This window comes from Giraffa tippelskirchi, chromosome 12, assembly GCF_054371585.1.
Source record: "Giraffa tippelskirchi isolate mGirTip1 chromosome 12, T2T-mGirTip1v1.2.pri, whole genome shotgun sequence".
Classification (NCBI taxonomy): domain Eukaryota; kingdom Metazoa; phylum Chordata; class Mammalia; order Artiodactyla; family Giraffidae; genus Giraffa; species Giraffa tippelskirchi.
The window spans coordinates 98,577,063-98,595,234 of record NC_137286.1 but is presented as its reverse complement, the minus strand read 5'-3'; the positions used below and the strand labels follow the sequence as shown (position 1 = coordinate 98,595,234).

General features: G+C 37.8%; 1 protein-coding gene and 1 long non-coding RNA gene across 25 annotated transcripts in view; one reads left to right on the top strand and one right to left on the bottom strand.

Annotated features, from left to right (window-relative positions):
• The window catches only part of STARD13 (StAR related lipid transfer domain containing 13), a 396,772-nt gene extending 396,532 nt beyond the window's left edge, over positions 1 to 240 (bottom strand). For 3 of the 6 annotated variants that reach the window (XM_081551860.1, XM_081551858.1, XM_081551856.1), the window contains exon 1: positions 60 to 240. The gene's annotated coding sequence lies outside the window, so the exon portion shown is untranslated. The remainder of the gene's footprint in view (positions 1 to 59) is intronic. The other 3 variants (XM_081551853.1, XM_081551859.1, XM_081551852.1) reach the window with 1 other exon arrangement.
• A 38-nt stretch (positions 241 to 278) lies between these two features.
• The window catches only part of LOC145530453 (uncharacterized), a 52,841-nt gene continuing 34,947 nt past the window's right edge, over positions 279 to 18,172 (top strand). For 8 of the 19 annotated variants that reach the window (XR_014071799.1, XR_014071797.1, XR_014071793.1 and 5 more), the window contains exons 1-2: positions 279 to 675; positions 7,333 to 7,433. This is a non-coding gene — a long non-coding RNA (uncharacterized LOC145530453). Of the gene's footprint in view, positions 709 to 7,332; positions 7,475 to 12,018; positions 12,166 to 18,172 lie in introns of those variants that run through there. The other 11 variants (XR_014071789.1, XR_014071786.1, XR_014071785.1 and 8 more) reach the window with 5 other exon arrangements.

Here is an 18,172-nt window from a genome sequence, read left to right as displayed (position 1 = left end):
GCCCAGCAGGCATTTGGCTCACATAATACTCAAGAGGAAAATACAGCCTCAGTTTTTACCTCATATACCATTAATTTTCCACAAAGATTTCCAGAAACCTGACTCACAGCCAGAAACTCAAACCCTGTGGGCGGGAAGAAAAAAAAAACCTACTACGCCACCATTTCCGCCTTGCCGGGCCAGCAAACGTGCAAAGATGGAGAAAGACGTACGCGCTGCGCGCACGTCCTCACAATGCGCAAGCGCTCGGGGAGGCCCCGCCCCCTCGCTCTCCCGGTGAGGCGCGCGCGCCAGAAATCAGCCACCACTAGCGCCGCCCGGGGCTTCCGCCCCGAGGCCTGACGGTCGCCTTTCGGTTCCGGTTCTAACCCCGCCCTCACGCGGGAACCCTCCAGAAGTTTTAATATCCGGGACCAGAGGCTGGCGCCAGCGCTCACTTCCGGCGACAGACGCAGAGGAAAGAATCCGGTGACGCTTCTTCCCTTCTACCATGCCGCCCAGGATCCGGCTCTCGGTGCGGCAGCGCCATCTGGTGCTGAGTCTCTCGCTGCCCGCAGAGGGGGCGCGCGCCTTTTCCCCGGAAACTTCCAGAGAAAATGTGGCCTGGGCTTTCGTCTCTCGCCCTCGGAAAGGGAAAGATCCGAGGTTTCACCCTGCCGAGTTCTCACGCAGGAGGTATTTTGTAGGACTTCGCAGCGAAAGCGACTTGTACGTGTTAGCTATAAATACCCAAGATGGAGAGGAAGCTGAGTTCTTTCTCTAGTTTTAAGTCCAGAAAAACAAAAGAAAACGTTTTTTTTGTTTGTTTCCTCGCTACTTGTTCCTGAATGCCTCTCAGCCATTTTTCTCAGTTATCAATTCCTTAGTCCCAAGAGATAGGAGTCCACTATTACTCTCTTGAGTGGGAGGATGGCACAGACCTTGTGGCTTAGACTGCTCTGTGGTGTAAAAGCTTTTGTTTCCTTTCGCTTATTAAAGCTGTGTTGTAAAAACAGGCAGCATATGTCTGGAGCCCATGAGGAAGTGGGGAATTTGGTGGGTAATTTGCTGTAAAATCAGACTAAAGAGATTTAAGAAAAGTAGTCTCAGGAACACCCATGGTGTATGTAGGTTTGTTTGTGTGGCGTGCATCTATGAGATTACCCAGAGAGAAAAGGTCATTTCTTCGAAGTCAGCAAAATCAACGTAAATTCTCCCTGAATGATGCTTGGAAACCTCGATTTTCCTGGAAGTTTGTAGGCCTGATAATATATATGTAGCTGGAAAAGACCCTAATGTTGGGAAAGATTGAGGGCAGGAGGAGAAGGGGACGACGGAGGATGAGATGGCTGGATGGCATCACCGACTCGATGGACATGGGTTTGGGTGGACTCAGGGAGTTGGTGATGGACAGGGAGGCCCGGCGTGCTGGGGCTCGTGGGGTTGCAAAGAGTCGGACACGACTGAGCGACTGAACTGAGTATTGGGTGGTTCTTACTGCTTTATTGGAATGGTGTGTTAACCGAGTATGGGAGTACTAGTGAAAGCTAGTGAAGTAAGTTTCCTATAGACTCCAGCTCCCACTGACTAGACTGCTCCACTGGGCGTTTCTCCTACTGGTGGTTCTCAAACTCGAGCCCTCATTAGATGTCCCTGGAAAGCTTATTAAACCAGATTGGCCTTAACCCAAAGTTTTTAACTGGAACGTCAGGGGGTAGAATTCTATTGGTTGTCAAAAATGTTCCTTCCAGTTTTCCCTTAAGATGTTAAGGAAAACGCTGAATGAATTTATTTGCCAATCTAATATAATTATAGCTCTGATAAATTTTCTGGTGATGCTTAATATTTAGGTCCTTGGTACTTGGGTCACACCTGCAATAATGTGAAGTTCAAGGTTAGTTCGTCAGCACATGCAGTCATGCTCTTGTGGTTGGATGCTAGTGATACCAAAAGCGGAGAAATCCATTGTTGAAAAGTAATGAACTAAGCACTAGATCCAGAAAATTCTACATAAATGAATATTCACAGTTAAAGCCACTGCTGCACATAAATGTGTTCTGTAAATTATAATGTGATAGAGGGTGCTGTGATACCAGGTATACTAAATATTTCAATGATTTTTGGTGGAATTTCTGTCCCATTAGCTCTTAAAAGTCAGTAAATATGAAATGACTAGAATTAACGACAAAGTTGCTATACCCTAACGTTCTTGTTTTGCTTTTTGGTAGACACCAGGCTTTTCCAAAGTCCTTTTGCATCTTGCCAGATTCTTTGATTTTTCTAAATCTTCTACCAACCCTATTCCACCCATATTGTGCTGTTTATTCAATACAAATGTACACAATGTTTTCATTTGTAAATACGGTCATCTCATTTGTGAAAGTGGCTTACTTAATCTTGTTTCCAGGCTTTTTCTCTCTGGTTAATTCTGTCAAATCGTGACTGTCACTGCACTTACTTTAAGTGACAAAAGTGTGCTGTGTACTGTGAGTTTTATCCTTGCACATAATTGAAATACAAGTATTTTTGGAGAGGTTTTTATGTTCAGCTGAAATTATTTATTAAACTTTAAAAAAGTTTGGAATGTTTTCTCTGATGTAGCTGACCTTATGAAAAATAACTGATATACCCTTGATTTTCAAATTAATATTGATTAAATATCAATGATTAAAGATCTTTAATATTGATTAAAGATCAATGAGGACTTCCCTGGTGGCTCAGATGGTAAAGGATCTGCCTGCAATGCTGGAGACCCAGGTTGGATCCCTGAATTGGAAAGATCCCCTGTGGAAGGGAATGGCAACCCACTCAAGTATTCTTGCCTGGAGAATCCTGTGAATAGAGGAGCCTGGCCAGCTTCTGTCCATGGGGTCTCAAAGAGTAGGACAGGACTGAGCGACTGATGCTTTCACTTGAAAAGATAAGTGAAGACAACTGAAATGCTACTTTGGCAATAATTCAGTAAAGTTTTTAAAGAGTTAAAAGCAATTTTAATAATTGCTTTGAAGTAAATAAAGGAATGAATTCATTGTGAGCACACTGCATAGAAAATTCATTGATACAACATAGTTTCATGAAAAAGGACTAAGGCTATTGCTGTGGAGTAGACTGGTGAGGAGAAGGAAATGGCAACCCGCTCCAGTGTTCTTGCCTGGAAAATTCCATGGACAGAGGAGGCTATTCTACTACTAAGAATTCAACAAGACTTAAATTGTTTTAATATGAAGTGAAGTTGCTCAGTCGTGTCCGACCCCATGGACTGTAGCCTACCAGGCTTCTCTGTCCATGGGATTCTCCAGGCAAGAATACTGGAGTGGGTTGCCATTTCCTTCTCCAGGGGATCTTCCCGATCCAGGGATCGAACCCAGGTGTCCCGGATTGGAGGCAGACGCTTTAACCTCTGAGCCACCAGGGAAGTTTTGTTTTAATATACATTGTACTATACAACTGTTAGTCTATCTTCAGTTACACAAAAAATAAATGATGACCCTTAGGGTTTTAAAAACATAGTTAAAATGATAACTAATTCAATAAATTTTCCAAAGCAGAACCAACATTTTCATACAATGAAATAGCCAGTAAATCTCAAAATGTGGATCCCAGCATGACTTCAGCATCACTTGGGAATTTATTAGAAATGTAAATTCTAGAGCCCAACCTTGAACCTAATGAATCAGAAACTGAGGGGAGAGCCCAAGTTTTAAAATGTAAAAATCAGTGGGTTTTTTTTTTAAGTTCTTCAAGCTAGCCTGATGGGTGTCAAAATCTGAGAACCACAGAATTAGATAAGATATTGAAAGTTTAAACAAAAATTCAAGCCTCTTGGAATTAAGAAATAACCATAGTGTCTAAAAGGAAACGAAGACTACAGAAACAGGTTTCTCTGAATGTTATCAAATGCTGTGAAACTCCTCTGTGTGAAGATACTGTGCTAGACGCTAGAGGATTATTAGTGAACAAAAGGATAGAAATACAGCTCTCACTGAGTTTTCATTTTAATGGAATTATGTAATGCTGCTCTAAAAATATTCTAGCTAGATTTTTTTATTCTATGAGCAAGACTTTTATTAAATAACTTAGAAAATGAAAAAGGAGAAATCAAAAGGAAGACTACAGTAAAGATAAAAGCAATAATAGTAAAAGTGTTAGAAAATGGGGAGAAAAAGGTAAAGAAAGCACAAAATAGTAAATGTGGAACATCCTATAAAGATTAGAAGTGATGGAGGAGTTATAACATGTAGAAAACATGTTATGTACATATAATTTATCACTATCAAATTTGAAAATCATGAAGTGGATGATTTCTAGGAAAATAAAAAACTACTTAAAAATTGAATGGTATTTTACCAATAACATAAAAAAATTTTTCAAAGTTATCTGGGTAATTTCTTCCCCCAGCGAAGGATCCAGTTCTAGATAGTACTGGTGAAATCTTTTTTCCTTAAGAGAAATAGGTAAAACCATATATAGAACATAAAGAAAATATAGAAAGCTACCCATTTCATTTTTTACTTTTTGAAAAAAATTTTAATTGAAAGATAATTGCTTTACAGAATTTTTTTCTGTCAAGCATCAACATAGCTGATTATACATATGTCCCCTTCCTCTTGAAACTCCCTCCCATCTCCCTCCCCATCCCACCTCCCCATTTCATTTTACTAAGCAAATAAAATCAGCCTACTAAATCCTTGGGAAAAAAGCATGAAAATTCTATACCCACTCTCACTTATTATTATGCATATACATAATGTATTACCACATAGATTTAGTAGTTTATTAAAAGAATATTTTACCATGGCCTGAAAGGGTCTGTTCTTTGAATATAGGTATGACAGTTTGTATTACTTTTCACAAATATTCATTCTCCATTCCCCACACTGTTGATGGAGTTTATTTCTATACCTCATTGATGCTGTGCTTGACCATGTGACTTGCTTTGGCCAGTGGAATCTGAATGGTTGTCTTCAAGAACAAGCATTAAGAACAGTTGCATGATTCACTCAGTCTGTCTGTATTACCCTCTCTGCTATGATTACTGTTGCTTCTTCAGCCTGGACGCAGGGAGAAAACAGTGCAGCATACCTACAGGCAACCTGCAGGCTGTAACAGAGCTTGCAGTCAGTCCACTGCCTTAATGTAACATGTGGTTTGGTTTTTTTTGTTGTTGTTACTGCAGCAGAAACTAATAAAGATGCTTCAGTATCAAGAAATGTATTGATATCACATTGTATCAATAGGTAAAATAAGAAAATCCTGTATAATTTTATTCATTCTGTTTACAAAAGTCATTTTGGAAAATTCTGTACTTAATTCTTAAATATTTTTCCAAAAGCATAACTTAGAAGGCTAATTGCTTCATATGTTAGGATGTCTATTTCAAACCAACACCCATTTTAACCTTATTTAAAAGTAAAATACTGTCATTCCCTTTAAAAGTGGGATACATAGGGAATTCTGCTCTCACCAATTTTACATTGAAATGTCCTGCAAATTCAAGAGAATGTAATAGGAATGTAGCGGGTGAGAGAAAGTATTATTAACAGAGGATATTCTAGTTTAACTTGGAAGTTGAAATGACTTACTGAAGATGGTTAATGATGCCCGTTGGGAGAACACGCCCTGGCTGCTATTTACTAACTAAGGGACTCTGGGCAAAACTGATCCTCTCCTTACTTTACTATCTTCACTTAAAAACTTGAGAGAAAGATATTAGGTCTTAATATCAGAATTCAGGTAAAGGGTTTTGTTGACTGCTCTGTGATACTCCGTCTTTAGTTAATATTTCTCCGTCTTTAGTTTATATGTTCATTTTTATAGTCTGACTTATTTCTGAAGCCCCACATTTGGAGATAACCATGTTTCTTCCTCAGAAATGTACATGACACAACTGTGGCTGTGGAACTTTCCCAGACACAGGCTTCTTAACTAGTGAAGGAAGAACCATCAAAAGTAATAACAAATGAAGGTTAATACTGTCATATTTGCAGTTAAGACTGGCATTCTGCACAGTAATGGACTTTCAGTATATCAGATTTCTTATAGAGAAATTCATAAAGAAATGGAAGTTGTAAAATCAAGATGATTCTTTCTTGTTCTTTTGGAATAATAATGGTTAAGTATTCGTAAAGGATGCTGTCAATGTTTATTCATCCCCTTCCTGCCTCCCTTATCTTTTTCTTTCTGTACTTTTATTTTTCACTTATTTGTTCCCATTATGGAAATTTCTTATAAAAATGATTTTAAGCATTCTGGGTTTATGGGTTTGTCAACTTCCACATGCTTACATTATATTCCTTGGTAATGAGTTAGATATTTAGAGTCCTATTTCTTACTTGAAGTAGACATTTGGTGATTGATCATGTGAAAAGAGAAACAGACTTATCAAAGCAACACCCAGCTAGGTGAAATCATCCTACCTCTCATTCAGGTCTGTAGGGCACCACTGAGTACATAAGTTAACATAAGATAAGATATCTTATGTAAAGAAATCCTTAATGTTGCTCCTTTAGTCATAGATATCAGTGTATAAATTAGGATACTATGTTGCTCTTTTAGAACCCTAAATAAACTGAACTTGATACTTTAAAATTCAGACTTCACTTAGGCATTTTACTGACTTCTCATTATTTCCAAGAAATGATTATTTCCAAGGAGCATAGTAATTCTCTACAAATCTGGGGAAAAAAATCTCCTTTTGAAATTTCACATAATATTCTACAAAAATGTTTTGAGACCTGTAGCCATTAGTTTTATGATGAGCTTATTCAGGGAAATGATTTCTTGCCTTTTTGAAGCTTGTGAATTCAAATTCTTCATAAGATTTACTATTTTATTATTTGGTATATTTTCTTCAGCATGGTAATTGTCTCATTCATCTTTGTAATTCTAGTACTGGCCCTGTGTCTACTGTACACTGGGTGCTCTGGAAATATTTTTTTGAACTTCTATTATGTTCTTTATTGGAAACTCAAATGGGATGCCTTGGGAAGGTTCTTTATACTGTTATGTCTTATTTCCCCAAAAGAGCACCTACATTTTTCAGCTAAAAGAAATCTCATTTAAGCACAAAGCATAACATTCAGATACACCTTAGCTTTGGCAGAGTTTGAGTACAATTGGAATACAGTAAAGCTAGAGAATAGAGGAGTTAAGGCACTTCAGAGTATCATGTAATTGTGTTACGGACTAAATGTGTTCTCCCCGAAATCACATGTTGAAGCACTAACACCCAGTGTGAGTGTGAGGAGGTGAGGCCTTCGGGAGGTGATTAGGTTTGGATGAGTCCCCGTAATGGGATTAGTGCTCGTAAAGGAGGATGAAGAGACACCAGAGCCTCTTCTCTCTGCCATGCAGGGACCCAGGAAGAAGACAACCTTCTATGAACGTGGAAGAGGGCCCTCACCAAGAACCAAACCTGCTGGTACCTTGATCTTGGACTTTCAGCCTCCAGAACTGTGAGAAATTCATGTCTATTGTTTAAACCACCCAGTCTATGGTATTTTCTTCTATAAGCCTGAGTTATATGTGGGTATTATTTTCATGTTCTGAGAGTTTAATATAAACTATTAATAAGACAATCACTGACATTGTAGGTAATATCCTGAGATGGTATATATTATTTACCTGTCTACTCAACTGCATCATAATGTAACTTTTTTGAAAGTATTTTATATATAAATTTTTTCTCTAACAGAACTTTACCTTGGTTTACAAACTTAAATTCAAATTTATCTTTAAAAATGTCAAGAGTCTCTCTATAGACTGTTTCAAAGCATAATATCTTAGGGAAACAGAGGAAATTATTTTAAAGGGAAAAGAATTAGCCTTCAAAAGAAGAAAGGTCTGGGTTGGTTTGTTTTTTCCACGAAATCTAGTTGACTGAAAAGAATGGGAAATGCCACCTGAAAATGTGGGAGAACTGAACATAATAAATCTTGGGTATATTGGACCACAAGAAAGGGGTCCTTTCAGGCATCATAAAAATTGTTGCCAGGTGAAACTGAACAAATCTTGGCAGCAACAACCCAGAGAGAACCAACCCCTTTAGAGAGTATGTAAGTAAAGAATCATTTTGTCTACACAAGCTATCCACCATTTAAAAATTCTTAAAATCCCTGCTTACTCATCTTAAATATTAATATATATGTATTTCAGAACTGGTAATATTATCAGGTAAGTTTTAGTTTTTTATTTTTACACTTTGATTAGAATAAAAAGATTTGGAAATACCAAATCAGAGTCCTTCAAATAAAGCCCCACACAATTTAAAACAATCTTGTGTTTGGTTTGAGTTCTTTCCATCTCTCTTTTGCAGTCTGTTGATAATAGTTCCACAGGCTTGTGTTCTTTGTATGGATGGTGTGTTTTTCTTAGTGCCTTCAGTGCAGGCATCAGTAAGCTTTAGAAAAGTGTTATTTCTCTCCAAGGCCACTGTTGATGCCACTGCATTAAAAAATGCTTAAGAATCTTGTCTTTATTTCTCTTACCTCCTTAAACTTTGTAGTTTCTTCTTTGAGTTTGCTATAGAAGTTCATAGGTTTGTAAAGTTATTAATCCAAATAAACTTGGAAGGATTTATTTTTTGGGGGGGAGGGTGTCTGGATTTCTGACAGATAGATGTTAGCTTTGCACAAAGATGAAATCCTGAATGTTGTTAATTTAGATTAAAAAAGAAAAAATGATCTGTAGGACTTAGAGTTCAAAGTGAAAAGTGAAAGTCGCTCAGTCCTCTCCAACTCTTTGTGACCGCATGGACTATACAGTCCATGGAATTCTCCAGGCTGGAATACTGGAGTGGGTAGCCTATCCCTTCTCCAGGGGATCTTCCCAACCCAGGGATCGAACCCAGGTGTCCCACATTGCAGGCGGATTCTTAACCAGCTGAGCCACAAAAGCCTTTGCAAAACACCTGAACATTTTTTTTTGACACACTGATAAAAAATTATTTACTCAGTTCTTTTGTTTGTTCTACAACTGTTTGCTCCCAGATCGAAGGTGTTTTCCTTTGAGACTGTGTATATAATCCTTGTGATTACTGCCAGAAATATTCTTTTTTGTTATTTTTTAATTTCAATTCTTAGAAACACCTCTTTTCTTCCATTACATTTTTTCTATTTTTAAAATGTCTTTGTGAATGACTTTAGATGTGTATTACAAATTGGACTTGAGAGATCTCTGCTGGCGTACCTGACTGAAAGTCTTGATTGCCTCTTCCAGTGTATCAAGTTTAATGAATAGCCATGAAAACTTCAGACTGCTCTTCATTTTAAATTCTCCTAAAAGAGTTGCTTTTCAGTGGTACTAGCTAATCCCTTGCAATCCAAAGTCATCAAAAAATCATACGATAATGCTTTTTGTATAATACAGAAATAATTTACAGCATTAGTCAAACAGTTTCAAAGGTGTCATTATTTGATAATTACTCCATCCCAGGGCCATTATTGTACTACATAATGTGACTAATGCTCTGTCATTTCTTTCTGCTGAACCACAGCCACAAATTGAAGAGTAACACATTTTGGCCTTCGGTTTTCTCAGTCAGCCTGAAAAAATTGGTCATCTTTTTCAACTTTAGCAGCTTAATATATCATTTCAGGTTTTGTTTTTATTTTTTAAATTCGTAACTATGTGACAGTAACAGTGGAGATAACATTTCCACTGCTATCTGAGAATAATAGATGAGTTATATTCTTGAATGCTGTTTGGTTCCAAACCTCATTTCCTTCTTACCTTTTTGCTATGAGATCTAGAGCCAGTGTAAATTTTGGGATTGATGTACGTTAGTGAAAAAAAAATCACTTGATTTTTTTTAAGAACTATGTCTAAATTTAGGAAGTCAAATCTTCACATTTATTTCAGCTGTTTCCTATGGGCATTTTTTTTTAACTGAGAAAGTTCTGTCATCAGTAATTTTCTTAATAACCATGCCCCCAGGTGACTCACAGCTTTGTTTATTCTCCAATGTGGCTACATATACCTTTTAGCCTATATGGCCTTACTTATTATTCTCTTTCCCTACAATAACCTTTTTCCATTCCCATGTGTTCATTGTCAACACTTAAGCCCAGGTCAAATGGCACTTCCTCCATGATACCTTTCTCGATTCTCCACAAAAAAACAATCTCTTTTTTCTTCTGAAATGATATGGTATATACTTTTAACTTCTCATGCTTAATAATTAGGAAAAGTACACCTAATTAGTAAAATGTACACCTCTAATTCTCCAGAGTTCAGGGATCCTGTCTTATTCATTCTAGAGTCCTAAGCTATCACTATATATTTGTTAAAATAAATGAACTATGTATATAGCAAAACAATGTTAATTTTATGGGTAAAAGGATAAATTTAGCTCAGTTGACTCATTAAAAAAATGAAACTGTGTCTTGCAAATATACTACTATATGGTTAAAAATGTCAATAATTATAAGTAAAAGTGTATACATTTTAGAGGATTTCCTAGCATGATAGTTGGGAGTTGAGAAGACAAACAGCCAAGGAAGTCCTTGTCACCAAAAATCACATTGAGCATAAGTGTTTCAGGAGCTGTTAAAAATGAACAGGGTAAAATACTGCTAAGGTTTTTTTTCCCACTTTTTTTTTTTTTTAACAGTTTTGTTGCTGTTGGTCAAGTTTAAAAAAAAAGATTTTTAAAAGGTGTATTTTGATGAAGTAGGTAATCTATTTGGTGATGTTAAATAGAGGGCTCAGTTCAGTTCAGTCCAGTCGCTCAGTCGTGTCCGACTCTTTGCGACCCCATGAATTGCAGCATGCCAGGCCTCCCTGTCTATCACCAGCTCCCGGAGGTTACCCAAACTCATGTCCATCGAGTTGGTGATGCCATCCAGCCATCTCATCCTCTGTCGTGTCCCCATCTCCTCCTGCCCCCAAACCTTTCCATCATCAGGGTCTTTTCCAGTGAGTCAACTCTTCGCATGAGGTGGCCAAATTATTGGAGTTTCAGCTTCAACATCAGTCCTTTCAATGAACACCCAGGACTGATCTCCTTTAGGATGGACTGGTTGGATCTTCTTGCAGTCCAAGGAACTCTCAAGAGTCTTCTCCAACACCACAATTCAAAAGCATCGATTCTTCGGCGCTCAGCTTTCTTCACCGTCCAACTCTCACATCCATACATGACCACTGGAAAAACCATAGCCTTGACTAAACGGACCTTTGTTGGCAAAGTAATGTCTCTGCTTTTAAATATGCTATCTAGGTTGGTCATAACCTTTCTTCCAAGGAGTAAGCGTCTTTTAATTTCATGGCTGCAATCACCATCTGCAGTGATTTTGGAGCCCCCAAAAATAAAGTCTGACACTGTTTCCACTGTTTCCCCATCTATTTCCAATGAAGTGATGGTACCAGATGCCATTATCTTAGTTTTCTGAACATTGAGCTTTAAGCCAACGTTTTCACTCTCCTCTTTCACTTTCATCAAGAGGCTCTACACCAGTAAAATTTAAAGAAAGCAAATTACCCATGGATTCTGGAATCTTTGCATACCACTGTGATCAATGACCTGAGCCTCCTAACCTGGAAATGGAGAGCACATGAGACCGTTGATTGCCTATAGGCACCTCCAGATTCTCACTCAACCCAAGATTCTGCCTCAAAAACAGATCAAAAGAATTATGTTATTGATAGACATGATTATTGGCAACTCACAGACAGGAATTTGATTCAAGACACCTTAGCTGTTCTGTTCTCTTTCCTTCTCTAATAATAACCTTCCTAGTTATTCATCCTTCAAGACCCAAATCAATGCCATTTCTTGGGAAGGCTTTGCCATGTGCAATAAATTACATTCTTCTTTGTGCTCTTAAAACACTTGTCCCTATATCTATTATAGAATGTACCACAATGCTTACACCTCCTCATTAACTGCCTAGATAGAGACTTAAGTACAAGAGATTATAATATAGGTTAAGCCACTAGCACAGTTTCTGTCATTTCTGAAGATCTGTATAATAAAAGATTTTCCCCTTTCAGTATAATCATAGCACTTCATTTTATGATAAACATTCTGTCCTTTCTTTTAAGGCTTCTCTCACTTTCATTTCGGTGGAGCCTGCAAAGGAGAGCTGTGGAAGCTCATATTATCAAGGGCATGGTGAATAGAGCCAGAACCCCCATGGCTCATGAGAATTATTAGTCAAAGTAACCTGGGAGAAGTGAGAAATTTGCCAGGTCAGTGACACCTAGTTTCCTAACTGGACGTCATTAATACAGTTAGGCACTAGAAGGGGCACTGCCCTCAGGTACTACCTGTTACTAGGCAATCCTTGCAGTATCCAAAATTCCATCGATCCACAGTCTGTTTCGCGTCTCCTATAGCTTATAGTAGGCCTGCAGTCACTTACCATATTATATAGGTTCTAGCGTGTACACTAAATAATTTTGTATTTTGTTTTCAGCTTCTTCTCAGTTGTCTAATTTGATGGTTCAGTACTTTCTTATTCTTCTACATCTGAAGTAAGCCATTGAGTGCCCTTCCAGTATTCCCACACTGCATTTCTTGTGCTTTACTGCACTCATCAGCTTTTCTCCAAACTTTATTTAAGCTTCACTTGGTCATCATCTAAAGATTTATTGCTGAAGCAGAATGCTTACACCCTGCCTGCTACCTACACCAACCACTAATATTTTTTGCTCCAAGAAATAAATACAAAGACTTAACTTTTAAATAAAACTCTTAACAAATGTTCTGGTAAGAATAATAAACACAAAATAAGATTGAAAATGGCTAAATTGTAACTGGAGAGCACAGTGAAAAATGAGGACATCTTTGTGAAAACCACGATTAGCGACCCAGGGAAAATCAGATGTGTAAATAATAAATAGTGTAGCAAAATACTATACAAAAAAGATATTCATGACTCAGATCACCATGATGGTGTGATCACTCACCTAGAGCCAGACATCCTGGAATGCAAAGTCAAGTGGGCCTTGGGAAGCATCACTATGAACAAAGCTAGTGGAGGTGATGGAATTCCAGTTGAGCTATTTTGAATCCTAAAAGATGATGCTGTGGAAGTGCTGCACTCAATATGCCAGCAAATCTGGAAAACTCAGCAGTGGCCACAGGACTGGAAAAGGTCAGTTTTCATTCCAATCCCAAAGAAAAGCAATGCCAAAGAATGCTCAAACTACTGCACAATTGCACTCATTTCACATACTAGCAAAGTAGTGCTCAAAATTATCCAAGCCAGGTTTCACCAGTACATGAACAGTGAACTTCCAGATGTTCAAGTTAGTTTTATAAAAAAGGCAGCGGAACCAGAGATCAAATTGCCAACATCCATTGGATCATCGAAAAAGCAAGAGAGTTCCAGAAAAACGTCTGCTTTATTGACTGCCAAAACCTTTGACTGGGTCACAATAAACTGTGGAAAATTCTGAAAGAGATGGGAATACCAGGCCACCTTACCTGCCTCCTGAGAAATCTGTATTCAGGTCAAGAAGCAACAGTTACAACTAGACATGGAACAACAGACTGGTTCCAAATTGGGAAAGGAGTACATCAAGGCTGTATATTGTCACCCTGCTTATTTAACTTATATGTGAGTACATCATGAGAAATGCTGGGCTGGATGAAGCACAAGCTGGAATCAAGATTGCTGGGAGAAATGTCAATAACCTCAGATACGCAGATGACACCACCCTTATGGCAGAAAGGAAAGAGGAACTAAAGAGCCTCTTGAAGAAAGTGAAAGAGGAGAGTGAAAAAATGGGCTTAAAGCTCAACATTCAGAAAACTAAGATCATGGCATCCGGTCCCATCACTTCATGGGAAATAGATGGGGAAACAATGGAAGCAATGAGAGGCTTTATTTTGGGGGGCTCCATAAGCACTGCAGATGGTGACTGCAGCCATGGAATTAAAAGACGTTTGCTCCTTGGAAGAAAAATTTTGACCAACCTAGACAGCATATTGGAAAGGAGAGACATTGCTTTGTGCCAACAAGGGTCCATCTAGTCAAAGCTATGGTTTTTCCAGTAGTCATGAATGGATGTGAGAGTTGGACTATAAAGAAAGCTGAGCACCGAAGAACTGACACTTTTGAAGTGTGGTGTTGGAGAAGACTCTTGAGAGTCCCTTGAACTGCAAGGAGATCCAACCAGACAATCCTAAAGAAAATCAGTCCTGAGTATTCATTGGAAGGACTGATGCTAAAGCTGAAACTCCAATACTTTGGCCACCTCATGAGAAGACCCTGATGCTGGGAAAGATTGAAGGTGGGAGGAGAAGGGAACGACAGAGGATGAGATGGTTGGATGCCATCACCAACTCAATGGACATGAGTTTGAGCAAGCTCTGGGAGTTGGTGATGGATAGGAAAGCCTGGTGTGCTGCAGTCTATGGGGTCGCAAAGAGTCAGACACGACTGAGTGACTGAACTGAACTGTGGCAAACTATTACTAAGTGACAGTAGGTAAAACTTCATGAGGTGGAATCAGCTACAGACTATAAATCAACAGGAGAATTAAAGCTTGGTAATACTTAGATTAAAGAATATGGAATTTCATAGAAATAGTGGTCAAAAGGGCAAATGACCAAGGTATAATTGATAAAACTTAATAAGGACAAATCCAGGAATCAGATCTTCATTTAATTTATATAGAAAAGTGATAGCAATAGATCATTTCAGAAAAATAGAAATGAAAAAGGACAAAAGTGAAAATGGCTCAATTGCATTGTGTAGAGAATTGATCTGTTGGCTAAATTAGCTTAATAAAATTTGCTCTGGCATATTTTTTCATCAAAATCAGCATACTAATGACTGAAATACTTGTACTTACTAACACAGGATCAAAACATCCCCAGTGTCAGAATAGCTGGGTCAAATGCTCTGTGCACATTTCATGCTGGGAGTCCCTCTTCTCTTGAAGTTATTGTTGCTTCTCTTCGAAGTCTGTGTATAGAGCCATGCATCACTAACTGTTAATAAAATGTTAAAATGTGTTTATGAGTTTGCATTTCTTTAGGAAATCAGGTTATTTTTGAAGATACTGTTATTTAGGAATTTTCTGATTTGCCCATCACTTGAATGAATATTTGAGATATTTTAAAGCATGAGGTATTAGGGAGAAAATGCTTGGGAAACTAAACCAACTTTGTTGAACAGACATTATTAACTTAGAGGCATTATTCCTGAGTAGTTGTTCCCAGTCTTTTTGCAGTATGGAATCTTTTATCATGATGTGTGTTTTTATGGGGTCTCCTGCCATCTTGCTTTTATACTTATAGTAAATCATTATAAAGACAAAGAGAGGAATCTTGGGCTTGCAGAGAGGGTAGTAAATAGGTATGAAAAACCTTGGATGAACTTCAGAAATGCCAGTGTTGAGTGAGGGCCTGATTTGGTAGCAGTGATAGGTAAACTACCATGTAGCTCACTGGGGCCAAATGACTTTTGTAAAGTTCTGTAAGGTGATTAGCACACTTCTGGGACAATTATTTGTAATAAAACTCTAGAAAAAAGAGCTTTGAAGCTTTTCTTAAATATTTCCTAGGGATAGCAAGCATTTAATAGAAATAGTATATACCAGAGGTAAGCTATCAACTAATTTCACTTGTTATCCAGTCTAGTTTTGGTGTGGTGTCCCCTGTCTGAACAGGGCTGCTATCCAGCAGCAGGCACTAAATGATTGAGTAAGAATTCATTTCTTGGGTTGTTGAATATATCAGAAAGTCCCAGCATATGAATGGGGAGATTAAAGAGTGAATACACTAAATCTATCAGTTCAGTTCAGTCACTCAGTTGTGTCCAACTCTTTGTGACCCCACGGACTGCAGCGTGCCAGGATTCCCTGTCCATCACCAACTCCCGAAGCTTGCTCAAACTCATGTCCATCGAGTCGGTGATGCCATCCAACCATCTCACCCTCTGTCATCCCCTTCTATTTAGTATATTTGTAAGGCCTGGACATAATTTATAGAATTTGCATGTAGCTATGTATTTATCCAAGGGAGATTTGTTAACATATTTCAAAAATATTTATATATATATATACACACACAGTTATACATATGTATATATATGTGTGTGTCTGTTTATCCACCTAGTGATGATGAGTTGTTCCCTAATTACAGTATTGTTGCTTTCATATATGTCTGTATAAAATTCAGAATAAACTGAAGAAGAAATATATTTGAGCTTTACTTTTGGACAGAATTATTCTAATGACTTATTAAGCTAAGGAATTGAGTTTTTCTGTATATCTACCTTATCATTTTTTTAACTACCAATAACCATTACTATGTTAATAGAAATCGTCTTAATAGAAATCACAGTTATAACTGGGTAAGAGAAAATGAATATGGGAACTTCCCTTTTGGTAAACTAGCCATTCTGGTTTAACTGAGTGTAAACAGCACCAGGCACTAATAATTGAGTAAGAGTTAGTTTCTTGAGTTGTTGAATATATCCGAAAGCTCCTGAAAGACCTAAGAACCTCGGCTTCTAAGATTAAAAGAAAAAAACAAAAACTAATGCTTCATGAAAAAGCTCCTAGGTGAACAGATCAGGAACATAAGCTATCAGTAATACTAGCTTAACTATCTAAAGAACTTAGAAAAAGCAGCCCAGGGTGGACAACTCAAAAAAGCTGCTGAAGCATCCAATGTGTCAGGTAAAGAGACAGTATCTGAAGGTAACACAGCAGGTCTTCCCACCCAGCAGGTCCCAAAATCAGTTACTTATGAATCTTAATCTTCTCCATTTGACAGAAGCATGCTTGCCTTTTCATCTCAGATCCTAATCCTCATTGTTGTACATGAAAATAAATCAGTTTTACATTATTTAAAAAAGCAGCTTATTTAGCATTAGGTCTAGAAATTTTACATATTGAAGGTGGGAAAAATATTAAGTTATATACATGATGTATTAAATGGCTAACTTAAATATATTAAATAATCTTGTATATGATGTTATGTCAATGTTATTCTTTGTCAAAAAGTAAGAAGAGCAGTGTAAGCTTTAGTGGTGCTTCCCCTTCATATCTCACTGGTGAAAGTGTAAAATGGTCAAATACTTTGAGGAACAGTTTGACAATATCAAATATGACCGTGTGTGCATGCATGCATGTGTCAGTCATGTTCGATTCTTTGTGACCTCATAGACTATATTCCACCAGGTGCCTCTGTCCATAGGCTTCTCCAGGCAAGAATACTGGAACGGATTGCCATTTCCTCCTCCAGAGGATCTTTCAGACCCTGGGATCGAACCCACATCTCTTGCATCTCCTGCATTGGCAGGTGGATTCTTTACTACTAGCACCACCTGGGAAGCCCTAAATATGACTGTTCAGTTCAGTTCAGTCTCTCAGTTGTGTCCGACTCTTTGCGACCCCATGGACTGTAGCACGCCAGGCCTTCCTGTCCATCACCAACTCCTGGAGTTTACTCAAACTCATATCCATTGAGTCGGTGATGCCATCCAATCATCTCATCCTCTGTTGTCCCCTTCTCCTCCTGCCTTCAGTCTTCCCCAGCATCAGGGTCTTTTCCAGTGAGTCAGTTCTTCACATGAGGTGGTCAAAGTATTGGGAGTTTCAGCTTCAGCATCAGTCCTTCCAATGACCATAAATATATATAAATGTCATGACATGAGGAGCTTATGCAAATTCATAAGAAAAACACCATTTCCAGGAAGCCCTCCCTGAATCCCCTGTCTGGGCTGATTAGGTAAATTATATATGATTAAAGAAGAGTCTATGTTTAAAAATAGGAAGACATTTTGAGGATTTAATACCTTTACATGATAATTAAGTCATGAAGTTAGAGGAAAATGGCATTAAACGAGGAGAAAGTGAATAGAAGGCAATTTCAACATATAGAGATATCATCTCAATTAGAAGAGGAAGGTTTTAAAAAAGCCTGCATCAGTTAGGAAATGATAATTACAGCAAGTATTTCATCACAAATTTAAAATTTAATGGATTTACATTATTTGATTTTCAAACTATAATATACACTATGCATTATACCAATTATTTTTTGTGCTGCATTTATTTTGGTTATGAGAAAATGGGAACAATAAATTATCAACCAAACTTTGAGGTAGAAATATTAATTTTCCTTTTGATTTAAGAGATTAGAATACAGATAAATTAAAATAAATAAAGAGTTACTCTTCTTTATGTTAAAAATTTCCTGTCCAAAGGAAAAAACAAGCATGTGACTGGTTTTTTC